This window comes from Balaenoptera physalus, assembly GCF_965194825.1.
Source record: "Balaenoptera physalus genome assembly, chromosome: X".
NCBI classification, from domain to species: Eukaryota; Metazoa; Chordata; class Mammalia; order Artiodactyla; family Balaenopteridae; genus Balaenoptera; species Balaenoptera physalus.
In genome coordinates this window covers 145089812-145116070 of record NC_138903.1, presented here as the reverse complement: position 1 = coordinate 145116070, position 26259 = coordinate 145089812, and positions in this window count along the sequence as shown.

The following is a 26259-nucleotide window of genomic DNA, read 5'->3' as shown; positions in this document are numbered from 1 at the left end:
CTGAGAAAAGTGTCAAAACCAGAAATGCAGAACAGGCCATGGAGAAATGGGAGCCTTGCTACGCTGATGGGCGGAATGTAAATTGCCAACAGCCACGCTGGAGAAGGGTACGGTGTGTCCTGAAACATCTAAAAAACACAGCTTAGAGCGCATAGGGCACTTCCACGCATGGGGGTATAAATTGGGAAAATTAAAAATCAGCAAGACACAAGCACACCAAAGTTTAGGGCTGCTCTGTTGCCAAGGACCTCCACTTCATTCCACCTTAAATATCCCAGGAAAGAGAAAAATGGATAAAGAAGTTGTGGTCCTTATGTACAATGGAATATCACTCAGCCATGAAATCAATGTCATAAGACTAGTAGCAGCATGATGAGTGGATTTAGGTACGACGATTGTAAGTGAAATAAGTCACACAGAAAAGGACACTTCTCATAAGATATCACTTATACAGGGAAAGTAAAAACCATTACACTTGAACTGAATTCCAAAACAGAACAGAGTCACACATGCAGAAAACACACTATGGCTGCTTAACAGGAAAGGTGAGGTGGGGTGATACATAAAACAAGGGTTTCAAATTAGCTGAGATACCGTTCCATAAACCCAACATGTAATAGACAAGACCTACTCCTTGCTCAGAGAACTGGACTTAACACCCCCTATTCACCACACAAGGATATATCTGACTAGTAATAATCTTAAAACCTATGTATTGAAATCTCTCTGTTAGTGTGTCAAGTGGGTGTAAAGCGGCATAAACACAGCAGTGAAAAGCAGCTAAACCCCATTATAAAAATAAATTACTTTTAAAAACCCATGAAACAAAGACAGTGAAAGAGAGAGAAATTCTTACACAATTCGTTCAGGGGCTGTGATGGAACCTGGATTGACCATATCTAGACCCACAGCTGGATGAGACATAAGGGTGGACACTCTTGGGGCTGAGAGATTTGGTGAGGCTGGGTGAGCAAACGCAGACCCTTTAAAGTAATACTGCGTGGTACCCATCGCATGGGTCCCAAATCTCGAGGTTCAATGGCATCTTCCTACATCGAAAACATGCATGAGAAACCCAGAAGATGGTACACCGTGTGATGGGGAAAGGTTCTTAAAACGCACCTCATTTCTCATCTCCTTGTGCTCGGGTTCGCCATTCCAGCCACTTTACTAGCAATCTCCCTACTTGGAGCATCAGCACCTTTAACCTCCTGTTCCGTACAGGTTGCAATTTGTCCTGAGGATGAATGGGAAGATGGGGAACCAATGAGAGGCTAGCTCTAGGTGTTGGGACAGGCACAGGTCACTCTATTTTCCCATCAGGAAGAAGAATTAACCACAGGCTCAGCTGCACCCCGGAACCAGCACAGGGCCTGAAACCATCCTGCGCTTTTACGGCCAGCTCCCAAAAAGCGAGTTGTAAAATGGAGCTTCAGGGCACTGCAATTCACAAACCTGCAGAGTTATAAATGATAACTCTCGTCCACAAATATATTGAGGGAAGGCAAAGAAGAGGAATTCAAATCAAGGCAGAATTACAGGAAACAGATTTCAGGAGGTAGATTCGAATCGCCTTTAAAGCACATGAAAAGCAGCAAAACGTTGACAATGAGGCCCTTGGCCAAAAAGGGCGTATGCGTTTTTTCCTGAATATATTCAGGAAAAAAGGCATACGCCCTTTTTGGCCAACCAAGCAACCTGGAAAGGCAAATCAGCGCTACAAAGAAGTCTCGCTTCCCATCGGTCAAAAGGGCCATGCTGAGAAAAGTGTCAAAACCAGAAATGCAGGACAGGCCATGGAGAAATGGGAGCCTTGCTACGCTGATGGGCGGGATGTAAATTGCCAACAGCCACGCTGGAGAAGGGTACGGTGTGTCCTGAAACATCTAAAAAACACAGCTTAGAGCGCATAGGGCACTTCCACGCATGGGGGTATAAATTGGGAAAATTAAAAATCAGCAAGACACAAGCACACCAAAGTTTAGGGCTGCTCTGTTGCCAAGGACCTCCACTTCATTCCACCTTAAATATCCCAGGAAAGAGAAAAATGGATAAAGAAGTTGTGGTCCTTATGTACAATGGAATATCACTCAGCCATGAAATCAATGTCATAAGGCTAGTAGCAGCATGATGAGTGGATTTAGGTACGACGATTCTAAGTGAAATAAGTCACACAGAAAAGGACACTTCTCATAAGATATCACTTATACAGGGAAAGTAAAAACCATTACACTTGAACTGAATTCCAAAACAGAACAGAGTCACACATGCAGTAAACACACTATGGCTGCTTAACAGGAAAGGTGAGGTGGGGTGATACATAAAACAAGGGTTTCAAATTAGCTGAGATACCGTTCCATAAACCCAACATGTAATAGACAAGACCTACTCCTTGCTCAGAGAACTGGACTTAACACCCCCTATTCACCACACAAGGATATATCTGACTAGTAATAATCTTAAAACCTATGTATTGAAATCTCTCTGTTAGTGTGTCAAGTGGGTGTAAAGCGGCATAAACACAGCAGTGAAAAGCAGCTAAACCCCATTATAAACATAAATTACTTTTAAAAACCCATGAAACAAAGACAGAGAAAGAGAGAGAAATTCTTACACAATTCGTTCAGGGGCTGTGATGCAACCCGGATTGTCCATATCTAGACCCACAGCTGGATGAGACATAAGGGTGGACACTCTTGGGGCTGAGAGGTTTGGTGAGGTTGGGTGAGCAAACGCAGACCCTTTAAAGTAATACTGTGTGGTACCCATCCCATGGGTCCCAAATCTCCAGGTTCAAGGGCATCTTCCTACATCGAAAACATGCATGAGAAACCCAGAAGATGGTACACCGTGTGATGGGGAATGCTTTCTAAAACGCACCTCATTTGTCATCTCCTTGAGCTCGGGTTCGCAATTCCAGCCACTTTACTCTAAATCTCCCTACTTGGAGTATCAGCACCTTTAACCTCCTGTTCCGTACAGGTTGCAATTTGCCCTGAGGATGAATGGGAAGATGGGGAACCAATGAGAGACTAGCTCTTGGTGTTGGGACAGGCACAGGTCACTCTATTTTCCCATCAGGGAGAAGAATTAACCACAGGCTCAGCCTGCCCCCCGGAACCAGAACAGGGCCTGAAGCCATCCTGCGCTTTTACGGCCAGCTCCCAAAAAGCGAGTTGTAAAATGGAGCTTCAGGTCACTGCAATTCACAAACTTGCAGAGTTATAAATGATAACTCTCGTCCACAAATATATTGAGGGAAAGCAAAGAAGAGGATTTGAAATCAAGGCAGAATTGCAGGAAACAGATTTCAGGAGGTAGATTCGAATCGCCTTTAAAGCACATGAAAAGCAGCAAAATGTTGACAATGAGGCCCTTGGCCAAAAAGGGCGTATGCGTTTTTTCCTGAATATATTCAGGAAAAAACGCATACGCCCTTTTTGGCCAACCAAGCAACCTGGAAAGGCAAATCAGTGCTACAAAGAAGTCTCGCTTCCCATCGGTCAAAAGGGCCATGCTGAGAAAAGTGTCAAAACCAGAAATGCAGGACAGGCCATGGAGAAATGGGAGCCTTGCTATGCTGATGGGCGGAATGTAAATCGCCAACAGCCACTCTGGAGAAGGGTACGGTGTGTCCTGAAACATCTAAAAAACACAGCTTAGAGCGCATAGGGCACTTCCACGCATGGGGGTATAAATTGGGAAAATTAAAAATCAGCAAGACACAAGCACACCAAAGTTTAGGGCTGCTCTGTTGCCAAGGACCTCCACTTCATTCCACCTTCAATATCCCAGGAAAGAGAAAAATGGATAAAGAAGTTGTGGTCCTTATGTACAATGGAATATCACTCAGCCATGAAATCAATGTCATAAGGCTAGTAGCAGCATGATGAGTGGATTTAGGTACGACGATTCTAAGTGAAATAAGTCACACAGAAAAGGACACTTCTCATAAGATATCACTTATACAGGGAATGTAAAAACCATTACACTTGAACTGAATTCCAAAACAGAACAGAGTCACACATGCAGAAAACACACTATGGCTGCTTAACAGGAAAGGTGAGGTGGGGTAATACATAAAACCAGGGTTTCAAATTAGCTGAGATACCGTTCCATAAACCCAATATGTAATAGACAAGACCGACTCCTTGCTCAGAGAACTGGACTCAACACCCCCTATTCACCACACAAGGATATATCTGAGTAGTAATAATCTTAAAACCTATGTATTGAAATCTCTCTGTTAGTGTCAAGTGGGTGTAAAGCGGCATAAACACAGCAGTGAAAAGCAGCTAAACCCCATTATAAAAATAAATTACTTTTATAAACCCATGAAACAAAGACAGTGAAAGAGAGAGGAATTCTTACACAATTCGTTCAGGGGCTGTGATGGAACCTGGATTGACCATATCTAGACCCACAGCTGGATGAGACAGAAGGGTGGACACTCTTGGGGCTGAGCGGTTTGGTGAGGTTGGGTGAGCAAACGCAGACCCTTTAAAGTAATACTGCATGGTACCCATCCCATGGGTCCCAAATCTCGAGGTTCAAGGGCATCTTCCGACATCGAAAACATGCATGAGAAACCCAGAAGATGGTACACCGTGTGATGGCGAAAGGTTTCTAAAACGCACATCATTTCTCATCTCCTTGTGCTCGGGTTCGCCATTCCAGCCACTTTACTAGCAATCTCCCTACTTGGAGCAACAGCATCTTTAACCTCCTGTCCCGTACAGGTTGCAATTCGTCCTGAGGATGAATGAGAAGATGGGGAACCAATGAGAGACTAGCTCTTGGTGTTGGGACAGGCACAGGTCACTCTATTTTCCCATCAGGGAGAAGAATTAACCACAGGCTCAGCCTGCCCCCCGGAACCAGAACAGGGCCTGAAGCCATCCTGCGCTTTTACGGCCAGCTCCCAAAAAGCGAGTTGTAAAATGGAGCTTCAGGGCACTGCAATTCACAAACCTGCAGAGTTATAAATGATAACTCTCGTCCACAAATATATTGAGGGAAGGCAAAGAAGAGGGTTTGAAATCAAGGAAGAATTGCAGGAAACAGATTTCAGGAGGTAGATTCGAATCGCCTTTAAAGCACATGAAAAGCAGCAAAACGTTGACAATGAGGCCCTTGGCCAAAAAGGGCGTATGCGTTTTTTCCTGAATATATTCAGGAAAAAATGCATACGCCCTTTTTGGCCAACCAAGCAACCTGGAAAGGCAAATCAGTGCTACAAAGAAGTCTCGCTTCCCATCGGTCAAAAGGGCCATGCTGAGAAACGTGTCAAAACCAGAAATGCAGGACAGGCCATGGAGAAATGGGAGCCTTGCTATGCTGATGGGCGGGATGTAAATCGCCAACAGCCACTCTGGAGAAGGGTACGGTGTGTCCTGAAACATCTAAAAAACACAGCTTAGAGCGCATAGGGCACTTCCACGCATGGGGGTATAAATTGGGAAAATTAAAAATCAGCAAGACACAAGCACACCAAAGTTTAGGGCTGCTCTGTTGCCAAGGACCTCCACTTCATTCCACCTTCAATATCCCAGGAAAGAGAAAAATGGATAAAGAAGTTGTGGTCCTTATGTACAATGGAATATCACTCAGCCATGAAATCAATGTCATAAGGCTAGTAGCAGCATGATGAGTGGATTTAGGTACGACGATTCTAAGTGAAATAAGTCACACAGAAAAGGACACTTCTCATAAGATATCACTTATACAGGGAAAGTAAAAACCGTTACACTTCAACTGAATTATAAAACAGAACAGAGTCACACATGCAGAAAACACACTATGGCTGCTTAACAGGAAAGGTGAGGTGGGGTGATACATAAAACAAGGGTTTCAAGTTAGCTCAGATACCGTTCCATAATCCCAATATGTAATAGACAAGACCAACTCCTTGCTCAGAGAACTGGACTCAACACCCCCTATTCACCACACAAGGATATATCTGACTAGTAATAATCTTAAAACCTATGTATTGAAATCTCTCTGTTAGTGTGTCAAGTGGGCGTAAAGCGGCAGAAACACAGCAGTGAAAAGCAGCTAAACCCCATTATAAAAATAAATTACTTTTAAAAACCCATGAAACAAAGACAGTGAAAGAGAGAGAAATTCTTACACAATTCGTTCAGGGGCTGTGATGGAACCTGGATTGACCATATCTAGACCCACAGCTGGATGAGACATAAGGGTGGACACTCTTGGGGCTGAGAGATTTGGTGAGGCTGGGTGAGCAAACGCAGACCCTTTAAAGTAATACTGCGTGGTACCCATCGCATGGGTCCCAAATCTCGAGGTTCAAGGGCATCTTCCTACATCGAAAACATGCATGAGAAACCCAGAAGATGGTACACCGTGTGATGGGGAAAGGTTCTTAAAACGCACCTCATTTCTCATCTCCCTGTGCTCGGGTTCGCCATTCCAGCCACTTTACTAGCAATCTCCCAACTTGGAGCATCAGCACCTTTAACCTCCTGTTCCGTACAGGTTGCAATTTGTCCTGAGGATGAACGGGAAGACGGGGAAGCAATGAGAGACTAGCTCTTGGTATTGGGACAGACACAGGTCACTCTATTTTCCCATCAGGAAGAAGAATTATCCACAGGCTCAGCCTGCCCCCCAGAACCAGAACAGGGCCTGAAGCCATCCTGCGCTTTTGCGGCCAGCTCCCAAAAAAGCAAGTTGTAAAATGGAGCTTCAGGGCACTGCAATTCACAAACCTGCAGTGTTATAAATGATAACTCTCGTCCACAAATATATTGAGGGAAGGCAAAAAAGAGGATTTGAAATCAAGGCAGAATTGCAGGAAACAGATTTCAGGAAGTAGATTCGAATTGCCTTTAAAGCACATGAAAAGCGGCAAAACGTTGACAATGATGCCCTTGGCCAAAAAGGGCGTATGCGTTTTTTCCTGAATATATTCAGGAAAAAACGCATACGCCCTTTTTGGCCAACCAAGCAACCTGGAAAGGCAAATCAGCGCTACAAAGAAGTCTCGCTTCCCATCGGTCAAAAGGGCCATGCTGAGAAAAGTGTCAAAACCAGAAATGCAGAACTGGCCATGGAGAAATGGGAGCCTTACTACACTGATGGGCGGAATGTAAATTGCCAACAGCCACGCTGGAGAAGGGTACGGTGTGTCCTGAAACATCTAAAAAACACAGCTTAGAGCGCATAGGGCACTTCCACGCATGGGGGTATAAATTGGGAAAATTAAAAATCAGCAAGACACAAGCACACCACAGTTTAGGGCTGCTCTGTTGCCAAGGACCTCCACTTCATTCCACCTTAAATATCCCAGGATAGAGAAAAATGGATAAAGAAGTTTTGGTCCTTATGTACAATGGAATATCACTCAGCCATGAAATCAATGTCATAAGGCTAGTAGCAGCATGATGAGTGGATTTAGGTACGATGATTCTAAGTGAAATAAGTCACACAGAAAAGGACACATCTCATAAGATATCACTTATAGAGGGAAAGTAAAAACCATTACACTTGAACGGAAATATAAAACAGAACAGAGTCACACATGCAGAAAACACACTATGGCTGCTTAACAGGGAAGGTGAGGTGGGGTGATACATAAAACAAGGGTTTCAAATTACCTGAGATACAGTTCCATAAACCCAACATGTAATAGACAAGACCTACTCCTTGCTCAGAGAACTGGATTCAACACCCCCTATTCACCACACAAGGATATATCTGACTAGTAATAATCTTAAAACCTATGTATTGAAATCTCTCTGTTAGTGTGTCAAGTGGGTGTAAAGCGGCATAAACACAGCAGTGAAAAGCAGCTAAACCCCATTATAAAAATAAATTACCTCTAAAAACCCAAGAAACAAAGACAGTGAAAGAGAGAGAAATTCTTACAAAATTCGTTCAGGGGCTGTGATGGAACCTGGATTGACCATATCTAGACCCACAGCTGGATGAGACATAAGGGTGGACACTCTTGGGGCTGAGAGGTTTTTTGAGGTTGGGTGAGCAAACGCAGACCCTTTAAAGTAATACTGCCTGGTACCCATCGCATGGGTCCCAAATCTCGAGGTTCAAGGGCATCTTCCTACATCGAAAACATACATGAGAAACCCAGAAGATGGTACACCGTGTGATGGGGAAAGGTTTCTAAAACGCACCTCATTTCTCATCTCCTTGTGCTCGGGTTCTCCATTCCAGCCACTTTACTATCAATCTCCCTACTTGGAGCATCAGCACCTTTAACCTCCTGTTCCGTACAGGTTGCAATTTGTCCTGAGGATGAATGGGAAGATGGGGAACCAATGAGAGACTAGCTCTTGGTGTTGGGACAGGCACAGGTCACTCTATTTTCCCATCAGGGAGAAGAATTAACCACAGTCTCAGCCTGCCCCCCGGAACCAGAACAGGGCCTGAAGCCATCCTGCGCTTTTACGGCCAGCTCCCAAAAAGCGAGTTGTAAAATGGAGCTTCAGGGCACTGCAATTCACAAACCTGCAGAGTTATAAATGATAACTCTCGTCCACAAATATATTGAGGGAAGGCAAAGAAGAGGATGTGAAATCAAGGCAGAATTGCAGGAAACAGATTTCAGGAGGTAGATTCGAATCGCCTTTAAAGCACATGAAAAGCAGCAAAACGTTGACAATGAGGCCCTTGGCCAAAAAGGGCGTATGCGTTTTTTCCTGAATATATTCAGGAAAAAACGCATACGCCCTTTTTGGCCAACCAAGCAACCTGGAAAGGCAAATCAGCGCTACAAAGAAGTCTCGCTTCCCATCGGTCAAAAGGGCCATGCTGAGAAAAGTGTCAAAACCAGAAATGCAGGACAGGCCATGGAGAAATGGGAGCCTTGCTACGCTGATGGGCGGGATGTAAATTGCCAACAGCCACTCTGGAGAAGGGTACGGTGTGTCCTGAAACATCTAAAAAACACAGCTTAGAGCGCATAGGGCACTTCCACGCATGGGGGTATAAATTGGGAAAATTAAAAATCAGCAAGACACAAGCACACCAAAGTTTAGGGCTGCTCTGTTGCCAAGGACCTCCACTTCATTCCACCTTAAATATCCCAGGAAAGAGAAAAATGGATAAAGAAGTTGTGGTCCTTATGTACAATGGAATATCACTCAGCCATGAAATCAATGTCATAAGGCTAGTAGCAGCATGATGAGTGGATTTAGGTACGACGATTCTAAGTGAAATAAGTCACACAGAAAAGGACACATCTCATAAGATATCACTTATAGAGGGAAAGTAAAAACCATTACACTTGAACTGAAATATAAAACAGAACAGAGTCACACATGCAGAAAACACACTATGGCTGCTTAACAGGAAAGGTGAGGTGGGGTGATACATAAAACAAGGGTTTCAAATTAGCTGAGATACCGTTCCATAAACCCAACATGTAATAGACAAGACCTACTCCTTGCTCAGAGAACTGGACTTAACACCCCCTATTCACCACACAAGGATATATCTGACTAGTAATAATCTTAAAACCTATGTATTGAAATCTCTCTGTTAGTGTGTCAAGTGGGCGTAAAGCGGCATAAACACAGCAGTGAAAAGCAGCTAAACCCCATTATAAAAATAAATTACTTTTAAAAACCCATGAAACAAAGACAGAGAAAGAGAGAGAAATTCTTACACAATTCGTTCAGGGGCTGTGATGCAACCCGGATTGACCATATCTAGACCCACAGCTGGATGAGACATAAGGGTGGACACTCTTGGGGCTGAGAGGTTTGGTGAGGTTGGGTGAGCAAACGCAGACTCTTTAAAGTAATACTGTGTGGTACCCATCCCATGGGTCCCAAATCTCGAGGTTCAAGGGCATCTTCCTACATCGAAAACATGCATGAGAAACCCAGAAGATGGTACACCGTGTGATGGGGAAAGCTTTCTAAAACGCACCTCATTTGTCATCTCCTTGAGCTCGGGTTCGCAATTCCAGCCACTTTACTAGCAATCTCCCTACTTGGAGTATCAGCACCTTTAACCTCCTGTTCCGTACAGGTTGCAATTTGTCCTGAGGATGAACGGGAAGACGGGGAAGCAATGAGAGACTAGCTCTTGGTATTGGGACAGACACAGGTCACACTATTTTCCCATCAGGAAGAAGAATTATCCACAGGCTCAGCCTGCCCCCCAGAACCAGAACAGGGCCTGAAGTCATCCTGCGCTTTTGCGGCCAGCTCCCAAAAAAGCAAGTTGTAAAATGGAGCTTCAGGGCACTGCAATTCACAAACCTGCAGTGTTATAAATGATAACTCTCGTCCACAAATATATTGAGGGAAGGCAAAGAAGAGGATTTGAAATCAAGGCAGAATTGCAGGAAACAGATTTCAGGAGGTAGATTCGAATCGCCTTTAAAGCACATGAAAAGCGGCAAAACGTTGACAATGATGCCCTTGGCCAAAAAGGGCGTATGCGTTTTTTCCTGAATATATTCAGGAAAAAACGCATACGCCCTTTTTGGCCAACCAAGCAACCTGGAAAGGCAAATCAGCGCTACAAAGAAGTCTCGCTTCCCATCGGTCAAAAGGGCCATGCTGAGAAAAGTGTCAAAACCAGAAATGCAGAACAGGCCATGGAGAAATGGGAGCCTTGCTACGCTGATGGGCGGAATGTAAATTGCCAACAGCCACGCTGGAGAAGGGTACGGTGTGTCCTGAAACATCTAAAAAACACAGCTTAGAGCGCATAGGGCACTTCCACGCATGGGGGTATAAATTGGGAAAATTAAAAATCAGCAAGACACAAGCACACCAAAGTTTAGGGCTGCTCTGTTGCCAAGGACCTCCACTTCATTCCACCTTAAATATCCCAGGAAAGAGAAAAATGGATAAAGAAGTTGTGGTCCTTATGTACAATGGAATATCACTCAGCCATGAAATCAATGTCATAAGACTAGTAGCAGCATGATGAGTGGATTTAGGTACGACGATTGTAAGTGAAATAAGTCACACAGAAAAGGACACTTCTCATAAGATATCACTTATACAGGGAAAGTAAAAACCATTACACTTGAACTGAATTCCAAAACAGAACAGAGTCACACATGCAGAAAACACACTATGGCTGCTTAACAGGAAAGGTGAGGTGGGGTGATACATAAAACAAGGGTTTCAAATTAGCTGAGATACCGTTCCATAAACCCAACATGTAATAGACAAGACCTACTCCTTGCTCAGAGAACTGGACTTAACACCCCCTATTCACCACACAAGGATATATCTGACTAGTAATAATCTTAAAACCTATGTATTGAAATCTCTCTGTTAGTGTGTCAAGTGGGTGTAAAGCGGCATAAACACAGCAGTGAAAAGCAGCTAAACCCCATTATAAAAATAAATTACTTTTAAAAACCCATGAAACAAAGACAGTGAAAGAGAGAGAAATTCTTACACAATTCGTTCAGGGGCTGTGATGGAACCTGGATTGACCATATCTAGACCCACAGCTGGATGAGACATAAGGGTGGACACTCTTGGGGCTGAGAGATTTGGTGAGGCTGGGTGAGCAAACGCAGACCCTTTAAAGTAATACTGCGTGGTACCCATCGCATGGGTCCCAAATCTCGAGGTTCAATGGCATCTTCCTACATCGAAAACATGCATGAGAAACCCAGAAGATGGTACACCGTGTGATGGGGAAAGGTTCTTAAAACGCACCTCATTTCTCATCTCCTTGTGCTCGGGTTCGCCATTCCAGCCACTTTACTAGCAATCTCCCTACTTGGAGCATCAGCACCTTTAACCTCCTGTTCCGTACAGGTTGCAATTTGTCCTGAGGATGAATGGGAAGATGGGGAACCAATGAGAGGCTAGCTCTAGGTGTTGGGACAGGCACAGGTCACTCTATTTTCCCATCAGGAAGAAGAATTAACCACAGGCTCAGCTGCACCCCGGAACCAGCACAGGGCCTGAAACCATCCTGCGCTTTTACGGCCAGCTCCCAAAAAGCGAGTTGTAAAATGGAGCTTCAGGGCACTGCAATTCACAAACCTGCAGAGTTATAAATGATAACTCTCGTCCACAAATATATTGAGGGAAGGCAAAGAAGAGGAATTCAAATCAAGGCAGAATTACAGGAAACAGATTTCAGGAGGTAGATTCGAATCGCCTTTAAAGCACATGAAAAGCAGCAAAACGTTGACAATGAGGCCCTTGGCCAAAAAGGGCGTATGCGTTTTTTCCTGAATATATTCAGGAAAAAAGGCATACGCCCTTTTTGGCCAACCAAGCAACCTGGAAAGGCAAATCAGCGCTACAAAGAAGTCTCGCTTCCCATCGGTCAAAAGGGCCATGCTGAGAAAAGTGTCAAAACCAGAAATGCAGGACAGGCCATGGAGAAATGGGAGCCTTGCTACGCTGATGGGCGGGATGTAAATTGCCAACAGCCACGCTGGAGAAGGGTACGGTGTGTCCTGAAACATCTAAAAAACACAGCTTAGAGCGCATAGGGCACTTCCACGCATGGGGGTATAAATTGGGAAAATTAAAAATCAGCAAGACACAAGCACACCAAAGTTTAGGGCTGCTCTGTTGCCAAGGACCTCCACTTCATTCCACCTTAAATATCCCAGGAAAGAGAAAAATGGATAAAGAAGTTGTGGTCCTTATGTACAATGGAATATCACTCAGCCATGAAATCAATGTCATAAGGCTAGTAGCAGCATGATGAGTGGATTTAGGTACGACGATTCTAAGTGAAATAAGTCACACAGAAAAGGACACTTCTCATAAGATATCACTTATACAGGGAAAGTAAAAACCATTACACTTGAACTGAATTCCAAAACAGAACAGAGTCACACATGCAGTAAACACACTATGGCTGCTTAACAGGAAAGGTGAGGTGGGGTGATACATAAAACAAGGGTTTCAAATTAGCTGAGATACCGTTCCATAAACCCAACATGTAATAGACAAGACCTACTCCTTGCTCAGAGAACTGGACTTAACACCCCCTATTCACCACACAAGGATATATCTGACTAGTAATAATCTTAAAACCTATGTATTGAAATCTCTCTGTTAGTGTGTCAAGTGGGTGTAAAGCGGCATAAACACAGCAGTGAAAAGCAGCTAAACCCCATTATAAACATAAATTACTTTTAAAAACCCATGAAACAAAGACAGAGAAAGAGAGAGAAATTCTTACAAAATTCGTTCAGGGGCTGTGATGGAACCTGGATTGACCATATCTAGACCCACAGCTGGATGAGACATAAGGGTGGACACTCTTGGGGCTGAGAGGTTTTTTGAGGTTGGGTGAGCAAACGCAGACCCTTTAAAGTAATACTGCCTGGTACCCATCGCATGGGTCCCAAATCTCGAGGTTCAAGGGCATCTTCCTACATCGAAAACATACATGAGAAACCCAGAAGATGGTACACCGTGTGATGGGGAAAGGTTTCTAAAACGCACCTCATTTCTCATCTCCTTGTGCTCGGGTTCTCCATTCCAGCCACTTTACTAGCAATCTCCCTACTTGGAGCATCAGCACCTTTAACCTCCTGTTCCGTACAGGTTGCAATTTGTCCTGAGGATGAATGGGAAGATGGGGAACCAATGAGAGACTAGCTCTTGGTGTTGGGACAGGCACAGGTCACTCTATTTTCCCATCAGGGAGAAGAATTAACCACAGTCTCAGCCTGCCCCCCGGAACCAGAACAGGGCCTGAAGCCATCCTGCGCTTTTACGGCCAGCTCCCAAAAAGCGAGTTGTAAAATGGAGCTTCAGGGCACTGCAATTCACAAACCTGCAGAGTTATAAATGATAACTCTCGTCCACAAATATATTGAGGGAAGGCAAAGAAGAGGATTTGAAATCAAGGCAGAATTGCAGGAAACAGATTTCAGGAGGTAGATTCGAATCACCTTTAAAGCACATGAAAAGCAGCAAAACGTTGACAATGATGCCCTTGGCCAAACAGGGCGTATGCGTTTTTTCCTGAATATATTCAGGAAAAAACGCATACGCCCTTTTTGGCCAACCAAGCAACCTGGAAAGGCAAATCAGCGCTACAAAGAAGTCTCGCTTCCCATCGGTCAAAAGGGCCATGCTGAGAAAAGTGTCAAAACCAGAAATGCAGAACAGGCCATGGAGAAATGGGAGCCTTGCTACGCTGATGGGCGGAATGTAAATTGCCAACAGCCACGTTGGAGAAGGGTACGGTGTGTCCTGAAACATCTAAAAAACACAGCTTAGAGCGCATAGGGCACTTCCACGCATGGGGGTATAAATTGGGAAAATTAAAAATCAGCAAGACACAAGCACACCAAAGTTTAGGGCTGCTCTGTTGCCAAGGACCTCCACTTCATTCCACCTTAAATATCCCAGGAAAGAGAAAAATGGATAAAGAAGTTTTGGTCCTTATGTACAATGGAATATCACTCAGCCATGAAATCAATGTCATAAGGCTAGTAGCAGCATGATGAGTGGATTTAGGTACGACGATTCTAAGTGAAATAAGTCACACAGAAAAGGACACTTCTCATAATATATCACTTATACAGGGAAAGTAAAAACCATTACACTTGAACTGAATTCCAAAACAGAACAGAGTCACACATGCAGAAAACACACTATGGCTGCTTAACAGGAAAGGTGAGGTGGGGTGATACATAAAACAAGGGTTTCAAATTAGCTGAGATACCGTTCCATAAACCCAACATGTAATAGACAAGACCTACTCCTTGCTCAGAGAACTGGACTTAACACCCCCTATTCACCACACAAGGATATATCTGACTAGTAATAATCTTAAAACCTATGTATTGAAATCTCTCTGTTAGTGTGTCAAGTGGGTGTAAAGCGGCATAAACACAGCAGTGAAAAGCAGTTAAACCCCATTATAAAAATAAATTACTTTTAAAAACCCATGAAACAAAGACAGAGAAAGAGAGAGAAATTCTTACACAATTCGTTCAGGGGCTGTGATGCAACCCGGATTGACCATATCTAGACCCACAGCTGGATGAGACATAAGGGTGAACACTCTTGGGCCTGAGAGGTTTGGTGAGGTTGGGTGAGCAAACGCAGACCCTTTAAAGTAATACTGTGTGGTACCCATACCATGGGTCCCAAATCTCCAGGTTCAAGGGCATCTTCCTACATCGAAAACATGCATGAGAAACCCAGAAGATGGTACACTGTGTGATGGGGAAAGCTTTCTTAAACGCACCTCATTTGTCATCTCCTTGAGCTTGGGTTCGCAATTCCAGCCACTTTACTAGCAATCTCCCTACTTGGAGTATCAGCACCTTTAACCTCCTGTTCCGTACAGGTTGCAATTTGTCCTGAGGATGAATGGGAAGATGGGGAACCAATGAGAGGCTAGCTCTAGGTGTTGGGACAGGCACAGGTCACTCTATTTTCCCATCAGGAAGAAGAATTAACCACAGGCTCAGCTGCCCCCCGGAACCAGCACAGGGCCTGAAAGCATCCTGCGCTTTTACGGCCAGCTCCCAAAAAGCGAGTTGTAAAATGGAGCTTCAGGGCAGTGCAATTCACAAACCTGCAGAGTTATAAATGATAACTCTCGTCCACAAATATATTGAGGGAAGGCAAAGAAGAGGATTTGAAATCAAGGCAGAATTGCAGGAAACAGATTTCAGGAGGTAGATTCGAATCGCCTTTAAAGCACATGAAAAGCAGCAAAACGTTGACAATGAGGCCCTTGGCCAAAAAGGGCGTATGCGTTTTTTCCTGAATATATTCAGGAAAAAACGCATACGCCCTTTTTGGCCAACCAAGCAACCTGGAAAGGCAAATCAGCGCTACAAAGAAGTCTCGCTTCCCATCGGTCAAAAGGGCCATGCTGAGAAAAGTGTCAAAACCAGAAATGCAGGACAGGCCATGGAGAAATGGGAGCCTTGCTACGCTGATGGGCGGGATGTAAATTGCCAACAGCCACGCTGGAGAAGGGTACGTTGTGTCCTGAAACATCTAAAAAACACAGCTTAGAGCGCATAGGGCACTTCCACGCATGGGGGTATAAATTGGGAAAATTAAAAATCAGCAAGACACAAGCACACCAAAGTTTAGGGCTGCTCTGTTGCCAAGGACCTCCACTTCATTCCACCTTAAATATCCCAGGAAAGAGAAAAATGGATAAAGAAGTTGTGGTCCTTATGTACAATGGAATATCACTCAGCCATGAAATCAATGTCATAAGGCTAGTAGCAGCATGATGAGTGGATTTAGGTACGACAATTCTAAGTGAAATAAGTCACACAGAAAAGGACACTTCTCATAAGATATCACTTATACAGGGAAAGTAAAAACCGTTACACTTGAACTGAATTATAAAACAGAACAGAGTCACACATGCAGAAAACACACTATGGCTGCTTAACAGGAAAGGTGAGGTGGGGTGATAAATAAAACAAGGGTTTCAAATTAGCTGAGATACAGTTCCATAATCCCAATATGTAATAGACAAGACCAACTCCTTGCTCAGAGAACTGGACTCAACATCCCCTATTCACCACACAAGGATATATCTGACTAGTAATAATCTTAAAACCTATTTATTGAAATCTCTCTGTTAGTGTGTCAAGTGGGTGTAAAGCGGCATAAACACAGCAGTGAAAAGCAGCTAAACCCCATTATAAAAATAAATTACTTTTAAAAACCCATGAAACAAAGACAGTGAAAGAGAGAGAAATTCTTACACAATTCGTTCAGGGGCTGTGATGGAACCTGGATTGACCATATCTAGACCCACAGCTGGATGAGGCATAAGGGTGGACACTCTTGGGGCTGAGAGATTTGGTGAGGCTGGGTGAGCAAACGCAGACCCTTTAAAGTAATACTGCGTGGTACCCATCGCATGGGTCCCAAATCTCCAGGTTCAAGGGCATCTTCCTACATCGAAAACATGCATGAGAAACCCAGAAGATGGTACACTGTGTGATGGGGAAAGGTTCCTAAAACGCACCTCATTTCTCATCTCCTTGTGCTCGGGTTCGCCATTCCAGCCACTTTACTAGCAATCTCCCTACTTGGAGCATCAGCACCTTTAACCTCCTGTTCCGTACAGGTTGCAATTTGTCCTGAGGATGAATGGGAAGATGGGGAACCAATGAGAGGCTAGCTCTAGGTGTTGGGACAGGCACAGGTCACTCTATTTTCCCATCAGGAAGAAGAATTAACCACAGGCTCAGCTGCCCCCCGGAACCAGCACAAGGCCTGAAACCATCCTGCGCTTTTGCGGCCAGCTCCCAAAAAAGCAAGTTGTAAAATGGAGCTTCAGGGCACTGCAATTCACAAACCTGCAGAGTTATAAATGATAACTCTCGTCCACAAATATATTGAGGGAAGGCAAAGAAGAGGATTTGAAATCAAGGCAGAATTGCAAGAAACAGATTTCAGGAGGTATATTCGAATCGCCTTTAAAGCACATGAAAAGCGGCAAAACGTTGACAATGATGCCCTTGGCCAAAAAGGGCGTATGCGTTTTTTCCTGAATATATTCAGGAAAAAACGCATACGCCCTTTTTGGCCAACCAAGCAACCTGGAAAGGCAAATCAGCGCTACAAAGAAGTCTCGCTTCCCATCGGTCAAAAGGGCCATGCTGAGAAAAGTGTCAAAACCAGAAATGCAGAACAGGCCATGGAGAAATGGGAGCCTTGCTACGCTGATGGGCGGAATGTAAATTGCCAACAGCCACGCTGGAGAAGGGTACGGTGTGTCCTGAAACATCTAAAAAACACAGCTTAGAGCGCATAGGGCACTTCCACGCATGGGGGTATAAATTGGGAAAATTAAAAATCAGCAAGACACAAGCACACCAAAGTTTAGGGCTGCTCTGTTGCCAAGGACCTCCACTTCATTCCACCTTAAATATCCCAGGAAAGAGAAAAATGGATAAAGAAGTTGTGGTCCTTATGTACAATGGAATATCACTCAGCCATGAAATCAATGTCATAAGGCTAGTAGCAGCATGATGAGTGGATTTAGGTACGACGATTCTAAGTGAAATAAGTCACACAGAAAAGGACACTTCTCATAAGATATCACTTATACAGGGAAAGTAAAAACCATTACACTTGAACTGAATTCCAAAACAGAACAGAGTCACACATGCAGAAAACACACTATGGCTGCTTAACAGGAAAGGTGAGGTGGGGTGATACATAAAACAAGGGTTTCAAATTAGCTGAGATACCGTTCCATAAACCCAACATGTAATAGACAAGACCTACTCCTTGCTCAGAGAACTGGACTTAACACCCCCTATTCACCACACAAGGATATATCTGACTAGTAATAATCTTAAAACCTATGTATTGAAATCTCTCTGTTAGTGTGTCAAGTGGGTGTAAAGCGGCATAAACACAGCAGTGAAAAGCAGCTAAACCCCATTATAAAAATAAATTACTTTTAAAAACCCATGAAACAAAGACAGAGAAAGAGAGAGAAATTATTACACAATTCGTTCAGGGGCTGTGATGCAACCCGGATTGACCATATCTAGACCCACAGCTGGATGAGACATAAGGGTGGACACTCTTGGGGCTGAGAGGTTTGGTGAGGTTGGGTGAGCAAACGCAGACCCTTTAAAGTAATACTGTGTGGTACCCATCCCATGGGTCCCAAATCTCCAGGTTCAAGGGCATCTTCCTACATCGAAAACATGCATGAGAAACCCAGAAGATGGTACACCGTGTGATGGGGAAAGCTTTCTAAAACGCACCTCATTTGTCATCTCCTTGAGCTCGGGTTCGCAATTCCAGCCACTTTACTAGCAATCTCCCTACTTGGAGTATCAGCACCTTTAACCTCCTGTTCCGTACAGGTTGCAATTTGTCCTGAGGATGAACGGGAAGACGGGGAAGCAATGAGAGACTAGCTCTTGGTATTGGGACAGACACAGGTCACTCTATTTTCCCATCAGGAAGAAGAATTATCCACAGGCTCAGACTGCCCCCCAGAACCAGAACAGGGCCTGAAGCCATCCTGCGCTTTTGCGGCCAGCTCCCAAAAAAGCAAGTTGTAAAATGGAGCTTCAGGGCACTGCAATTCACAAACCTGCAGTGTTATAAATGATAACTCTCGTCCACAAATATATTGAGGGAAGGCAAAGAAGAGGATTTGAAATCAAGGCAGAATTGCAGGAAACAGATTTCAGGAGGTAGATTCGAATCGCCTTTAAAGCACATGAAAAGCGGCAAAACGTTGACAATGATGCCCTTGGCCAAAAAGGGCGTATGCGTTTTTTCCTGAATATATTCAGGAAAAAACGCATACGCCCTTTTTGGCCAACCAAGCAACCTGGAAAGGCAAATCAGCGCTACAAAGAAGTCTCGCTTCCCATCGGTCAAAAGGGCCATGCTGAGAAAAGTGTCAAAACCAGAAATGCAGAACAGGCCATGGAGAAATGGGAGCCTTGCTACGCTGATGGGCGGAATGTAAATTGCCAACAGCCACGCTGGAGAAGGGTACGGTGTGTCCTGAAACATCTAAAAAACACAGCTTAGAGCGCATAGGGCACTTCCACGCATGGGGGTATAAATTGGGAAAATTAAAAATCAGCAAGACACAAGCACACCAAAGTTTAGGGCTGCTCTGTTGCCAAGGACCTCCACTTCATTCCACCTTAAATATCCCAGGAAAGAGAAAAATGGATAAAGAAGTTGTGGTCCTTATGTACAATGGAATATCACTCAGCCATGAAATCAATGTCATAAGGCTAGTAGCAGCATGATGAGTGGATTTAGGTACAACGATTCTAAGTGAAATAAGTCACACAGAAAAGGACACTTCTCATAATATATCACTTATACAGGGAAAGTAAAAACCATTACACTTGAACTGAATTCCAAAACAGAACAGAGTCACACATGCAGAAAACACACTATGGCTGCTTAACAGGAAAGGTGAGGTGGGGTGATACATAAAACAAGGGTTTCAAATTAGCTGAGATACCGTTCCATAAACCCAACATGTAATAGACAAGACCTACTCCTTGCTCAGAGAACTGGACTTAACACCCCCTATTCACCACACAAGGATATATCTGACTAGTAATAATCTTAAAACCTATGTATTGAAATCTCTCTGTTAGTGTGTCAAGTGGGTGTAAAGCGGCATAAACACAGCAGTGAAAAGCAGCTAAACCCCATTATAAAAATAAATTACTTTTAAAAACCCATGAAACAAAGACAGAGAAAGAGAGAGAAATTCTTACACAATTCGTTCAGGGGCTGTGATGCAACCCGGATTGACCATATCTAGACCCACAGCTGGATGAGACATAAGGGTGGACACTCTTGGGGCTGAGAGGTTTGGTGAGGTTGGGTGAGCAAACGCAGACCCTTTAAAGTAATACTGTGTGGTACCCATCCCTTGGGTCCCAAATCTACAGGTTCAAGGGCATCTTCCTACATCGAAAACATGCATGAGAAACCCAGAAGATGGTACACCGTGTGATGGGGAAAGCTTTCTAAAACGCACCTCATTTGTCATCTCCTTAAGCTCGGGTTCGCAATTCCAGCCACTTTACTAGCAATCTCCCTACTTGGAGTATCAGCACCTTTAACCTCCTGTTCCGTACAGGTTGCAATTTGTCCTGAGGATGAATGGGAAGATGGGGAACCAATGAGAGGCTAGCTCTAGGTGTTGGGACAGGCACAGGTCACTCTATTTTCCCATCAGGAAGAAGAATTAACCACAGGCTCAGCTGCCCCCCGGAACCAGCACAAGGCCTGAAACCATCCTGCGCTTTTGCGGCCAGCTCCCAAAAAAGCAAGTTGTAAAATGGAGCTTCAGGGCACTGCAATTCACAAACCTGCAGAGTTATAAATGATAACTCTCGTCCACAAATATATTGAGGGAAGGCAAAGAAGAGGATTTGAAATCAAGGCAGAATTGCAAGAAACAGATTTCAGGAGGTATATTCGAATCGCCTTTAAAGCACATGAAAAGCGGCAAAACGTTGACAATGATGCCCTTGGCCAAAAAGGGCGTATGCGTTTTTTCCTGAATATATTCAGGAAAAAACGCATACGCCCTTTTTGGCCAACCAAGCAACCTGGAAAGGCAAATCAGCGCTACAAAGAAGTCTCGCTTCCCATCGGTCAAAAGGGCCATGCTGAGAAAAGTGTCAAAACCAGAAATGCAGAACAGGCCATGGAGAAATGGGAGCCTTGCTACGCTGATGGGCGGAATGTAAATTGCCAACAGCCACGCTGGAGAAGGGTACGGTGTGTCCTGAAACATCTAAAAAACACAGCTTAGAGCGCATAGGGCACTTCCACGCATGGGGGTATAAATTGGGAAAATTAAAAATCAGCAAGACACAAGCACACCAAAGTTTAGGGCTGCTCTGTTGCCAAGGACCTCCACTTCATTCCACCTTAAATATCCCAGGAAAGAGAAAAATGGATAAAGAAGTTGTGGTCCTTATGTACAATGGAATATCACTCAGCCATGAAATCAATGTCATAAGGCTAGTAGCAGCATGATGAGTGGATTTAGGTACGACGATTCTAAGTGAAATAAGTCACACAGAAAAGGACACTTCTCATAAGATATCACTTATACAGGGAAAGTAAAAACCATTACACTTGAACTGAATTCCAAAACAGAACAGAGTCACACATGCAGAAAACACACTATGGCTGCTTAACAGGAAAGGTGAGGTGGGGTGATACATAAAACAAGGGTTTCAAATTAGCTGAGATACCGTTCCATAAACCCAACATGTAATAGACAAGACCTACTCCTTGCTCAGAGAACTGGACTTAACACCCCCTATTCACCACACAAGGATATATCTGACTAGTAATAATCTTAAAACCTATGTATTGAAATCTCTCTGTTAGTGTGTCAAGTGGGTGTAAAGCGGCATAAACACAGCAGTGAAAAGCAGCTAAACCCCATTATAAAAATAAATTACTTTTAAAAACCCATGAAACAAAGACAGAGAAAGAGAGAGAAATTATTACACAATTCGTTCAGGGGCTGTGATGCAACCCGGATTGACCATATCTAGACCCACAGCTGGATGAGACATAAGGGTGGACACTCTTGGGGCTGAGAGGTTTGGTGAGGTTGGGTGAGCAAACGCAGACCCTTTAAAGTAATACTGTGTGGTACCCATCCCATGGGTCCCAAATCTCCAGGTTCAAGGGCATCTTCCTACATCGAAAACATGCATGAGAAACCCAGAAGATGGTACACCGTGTGATGGGGAAAGCTTTCTAAAACGCACCTCATTTGTCATCTCCTTGAGCTCGGGTTCGCAATTCCAGCCACTTTACTAGCAATCTCCCTACTTGGAGTATCAGCACCTTTAACCTCCTGTTCCGTACAGGTTGCAATTTGTCCTGAGGATGAACGGGAAGACGGGGAAGCAATGAGAGACTAGCTCTTGGTATTGGGACAGACACAGGTCACTCTATTTTCCCATCAGGAAGAAGAATTATCCACAGGCTCAGCCTGCCCCCCAGAACCAGAACAGGGCCTGAAGCCATCCTGCGCTTTTGCGGCCAGCTCCCAAAAAAGCAAGTTGTAAAATGGAGCTTCAGGGCACTGCAATTCACAAACCTGCAGTGTTATAAATGATAACTCTCGTCCACAAATATATTGAGGGAAGGCAAAGAAGAGGATTTGAAATCAAGGCAGAATTGCAGGAAACAGATTTCAGGAGGTAGATTCGAATCGCCTTTAAAGCACATGAAAAGCGGCAAAACGTTGACAATGATGCCCTTGGCCAAAAAGGGCGTATGCGTTTTTTCCTGAATATATTCAGGAAAAAACGCATACGCCCTTTTTGGCCAACCAAGCAACCTGGAAAGGCAAATCAGCGCTACAAAGAAGTCTCGCTTCCCATCGGTCAAAAGGGCCATGCTGAGAAAAGTGTCAAAACCAGAAATGCAGAACAGGCCATGGAGAAATGGGAGCCTTGCTACGCTGATGGGCGGAATGTAAATTGCCAACAGCCACGCTGGAGAAGGGTACGGTGTGTCCTGAAACATCTAAAAAACACAGCTTAGAGCGCATAGGGCACTTCCACGCATGGGGGTATAAATTGGGAAAATTAAAAATCAGCAAGACACAAGCACACCAAAGTTTAGGGCTGCTCTGTTGCCAAGGACCTCCACTTCATTCCACCTTAAATATCCCAGGAAAGAGAAAAATGGATAAAGAAGTTGTGGTCCTTATGTACAATGGAATATCACTCAGCCATGAAATCAATGTCATAAGGCTAGTAGCAGCATGATGAGTGGATTTAGGTACAACGATTCTAAGTGAAATAAGTCACACAGAAAAGGACACTTCTCATAATATATCACTTATACAGGGAAAGTAAAAACCATTACACTTGAACTGAATTCCAAAACAGAACAGAGTCACACATGCAGAAAACACACTATGGCTGCTTAACAGGAAAGGTGAGGTGGGGTGATACATAAAACAAGGGTTTCAAATTAGCTGAGATACCGTTCCATAAACCCAACATGTAATAGACAAGACCTACTCCTTGCTCAGAGAACTGGACTTAACACCCCCTATTCACCACACAAGGATATATCTGACTAGTAATAATCTTAAAACCTATGTATTGAAATCTCTCTGTTAGTGTGTCAAGTGGGTGTAAAGCGGCATAAACACAGCAGTGAAAAGCAGCTAAACCCCATTATAAAAATAAATTACTTTTAAAAACCCATGAAACAAAGACAGAGAAAGAGAGAGAAATTCTTACACAATTCGTTCAGGGGCTGTGATGCAACCCGGATTGACCATATCTAGACCCACAGCTGGATGAGACATAAGGGTGGACACTCTTGGGGCTGAGAGGTTTGGTGAGGTTGGGTGAGCAAACGCAGACCCTTTAAAGTAATACTGTGTGGTACCCATCCCTTGGGTCCCAAATCTACAGGTTCAAGGGCATCTTCCTACATCGAAAACATGCATGAGAAACCCAGAAGATGGTACACCGTGTGATGGGGAAAGCTTTCTAAAACGCACCTCATTTGTCATCTCCTTAAGCTCGGGTTCGCAATTCCAGCCACTTTACTAGCAATCTCCCTACTTGGAGTATCAGCACCTTTAACCTCCTGTTCCGTACAGGTTGCAATTTGTCCTGAGGATGAATGGGAAGATGGGGAACCAATGAGAGGCTAGCTCTAGGTGTTGGGACAGGCACAGGTCACTCTATTTTCCCATCAGGAAGAAGAATTAACCACAGGCTCAGCTGCCCCCCGGAACCAGCACAAGGCCTGAAACCATCCTGCGCTTTTGCGGCCAGCTCCCAAAAAAGCAAGTTGTAAAATGGAGCTTCAGGGCACTGCAATTCACAAACCTGCAGAGTTATAAATGATAACTCTCGTCCACAAATATATTGAGGGAAGGCAAAGAAGAGGATTTGAAATCAAGGCAGAATTGCAAGAAACAGATTTCAGGAGGTATATTCGAATCGCCTTTAAAGCACATGAAAAGCGGCAAAACGTTGACAATGATGCCCTTGGCCAAAAAGGGCGTATGCGTTTTTTCCTGAATATATTCAGGAAAAAACGCATACGCCCATTTTGGCCAACCAAGCAACCTGGAAAGGCAAATCAGCGCTACAAAGAAGTCTCGCTTCCCATCGGTCAAAAGGGCCATGCTGAGAAAAGTGTCAAAACCAGAAATGCAGAACAGGCCATGGAGAAATGGGAGCCTTGCTACGCTGATGGGCGGAATGTAAATTGCCAACAGCCACGCTGGAGAAGGGTACGGTGTGTCCTGAAACATCTAAAAAACACAGCTTAGAGCGCATAGGGCACTTCCACGCATGGGGGTATAAATTGGGAAAATTAAAAATCAGCAAGACACAAGCACACCAAAGTTTAGGGCTGCTCTGTTGCCAAGGACCTCCACTTCATTCCACCTTAAATATCCCAGGAAAGAGAAAAATGGATAAAGAAGTTGTGGTCCTTATGTACAATGGAATATCACTCAGCCATGAAATCAATGTCATAAGGCTAGTAGCAGCATGATGAGTGGATTTAGGTACGACGATTCTAAGTGAAATAAGTCACACAGAAAAGGACACTTCTCATAAGATATCACTTATACAGGGAAAGTAAAAACCATTACACTTGAACTGAATTCCAAAACAGAACAGAGTCACACATGCAGAAAACACACTATGGCTGCTTAACAGGAAAGGTGAGGTGGGGTGATACATAAAACAAGGGTTTCAAATTAGCTGAGATACCGTTCCATAAACCCAACATGTAATAGACAAGACCTACTCCTTGCTCAGAGAACTGGACTTAACACCCCCTATTCACCACACAAGGATATATCTGACTAGTAATAATCTTAAAACCTATGTATTGAAATCTCTCTGTTAGTGTGTCAAGTGGGTGTAAAGCGGCATAAACACAGCAGTGAAAAGCAGCTAAACCCCATTATAAAAATAAATTACTTTTAAAAACCCATGAAACAAAGACAGAGAAAGAGAGAGAAATTATTACACAATTCGTTCAGGGGCTGTGATGCAACCCGGATTGACCATATCTAGACCCACAGCTGGATGAGACATAAGGGTGGACACTCTTGGGGCTGAGAGGTTTGGTGAGGTTGGGTGAGCAAACGCAGACCCTTTAAAGTAATACTGTGTGGTACCCATCCCATGGGTCCCAAATCTCCAGGTTCAAGGGCATCTTCCTACATCGAAAACATGCATGAGAAACCCAGAAGATGGTACACCGTGTGATGGGGAAAGCTTTCTAAAACGCACCTCATTTGTCATCTCCTTGAGCTCGGGTTCGCAATTCCAGCCACTTTACTAGCAATCTCCCTACTTGGAGTATCAGCACCTTTAACCTCCTGTTCCGTACAGGTTGCAATTTGTCCTGAGGATGAACGGGAAGACGGGGAAGCAATGAGAGACTAGCTCTTGGTATTGGGACAGACACAGGTCACTCTATTTTCCCATCAGGAAGAAGAATTATCCACAGGCTCAGCCTGCCCCCCAGAACCAGAACAGGGCCTGAAGCCATCCTGCGCTTTTGCGGCCAGCTCCCAAAAAAGCAAGTTGTAAAATGGAGCTTCAGGGCACTGCAATTCACAAACCTGCAGTGTTATAAATGATAACTCTCGTCCACAAATATATTGAGGGAAGGCAAAGAAGAGGATTTGAAATCAAGGCAGAATTGCAGGAAACAGATTTCAGGAGGTAGATTCGAATCGCCTTTAAAGCACATGAAAAGCGGCAAAACGTTGACAATGATGCCCTTGGCCAAAAAGGGC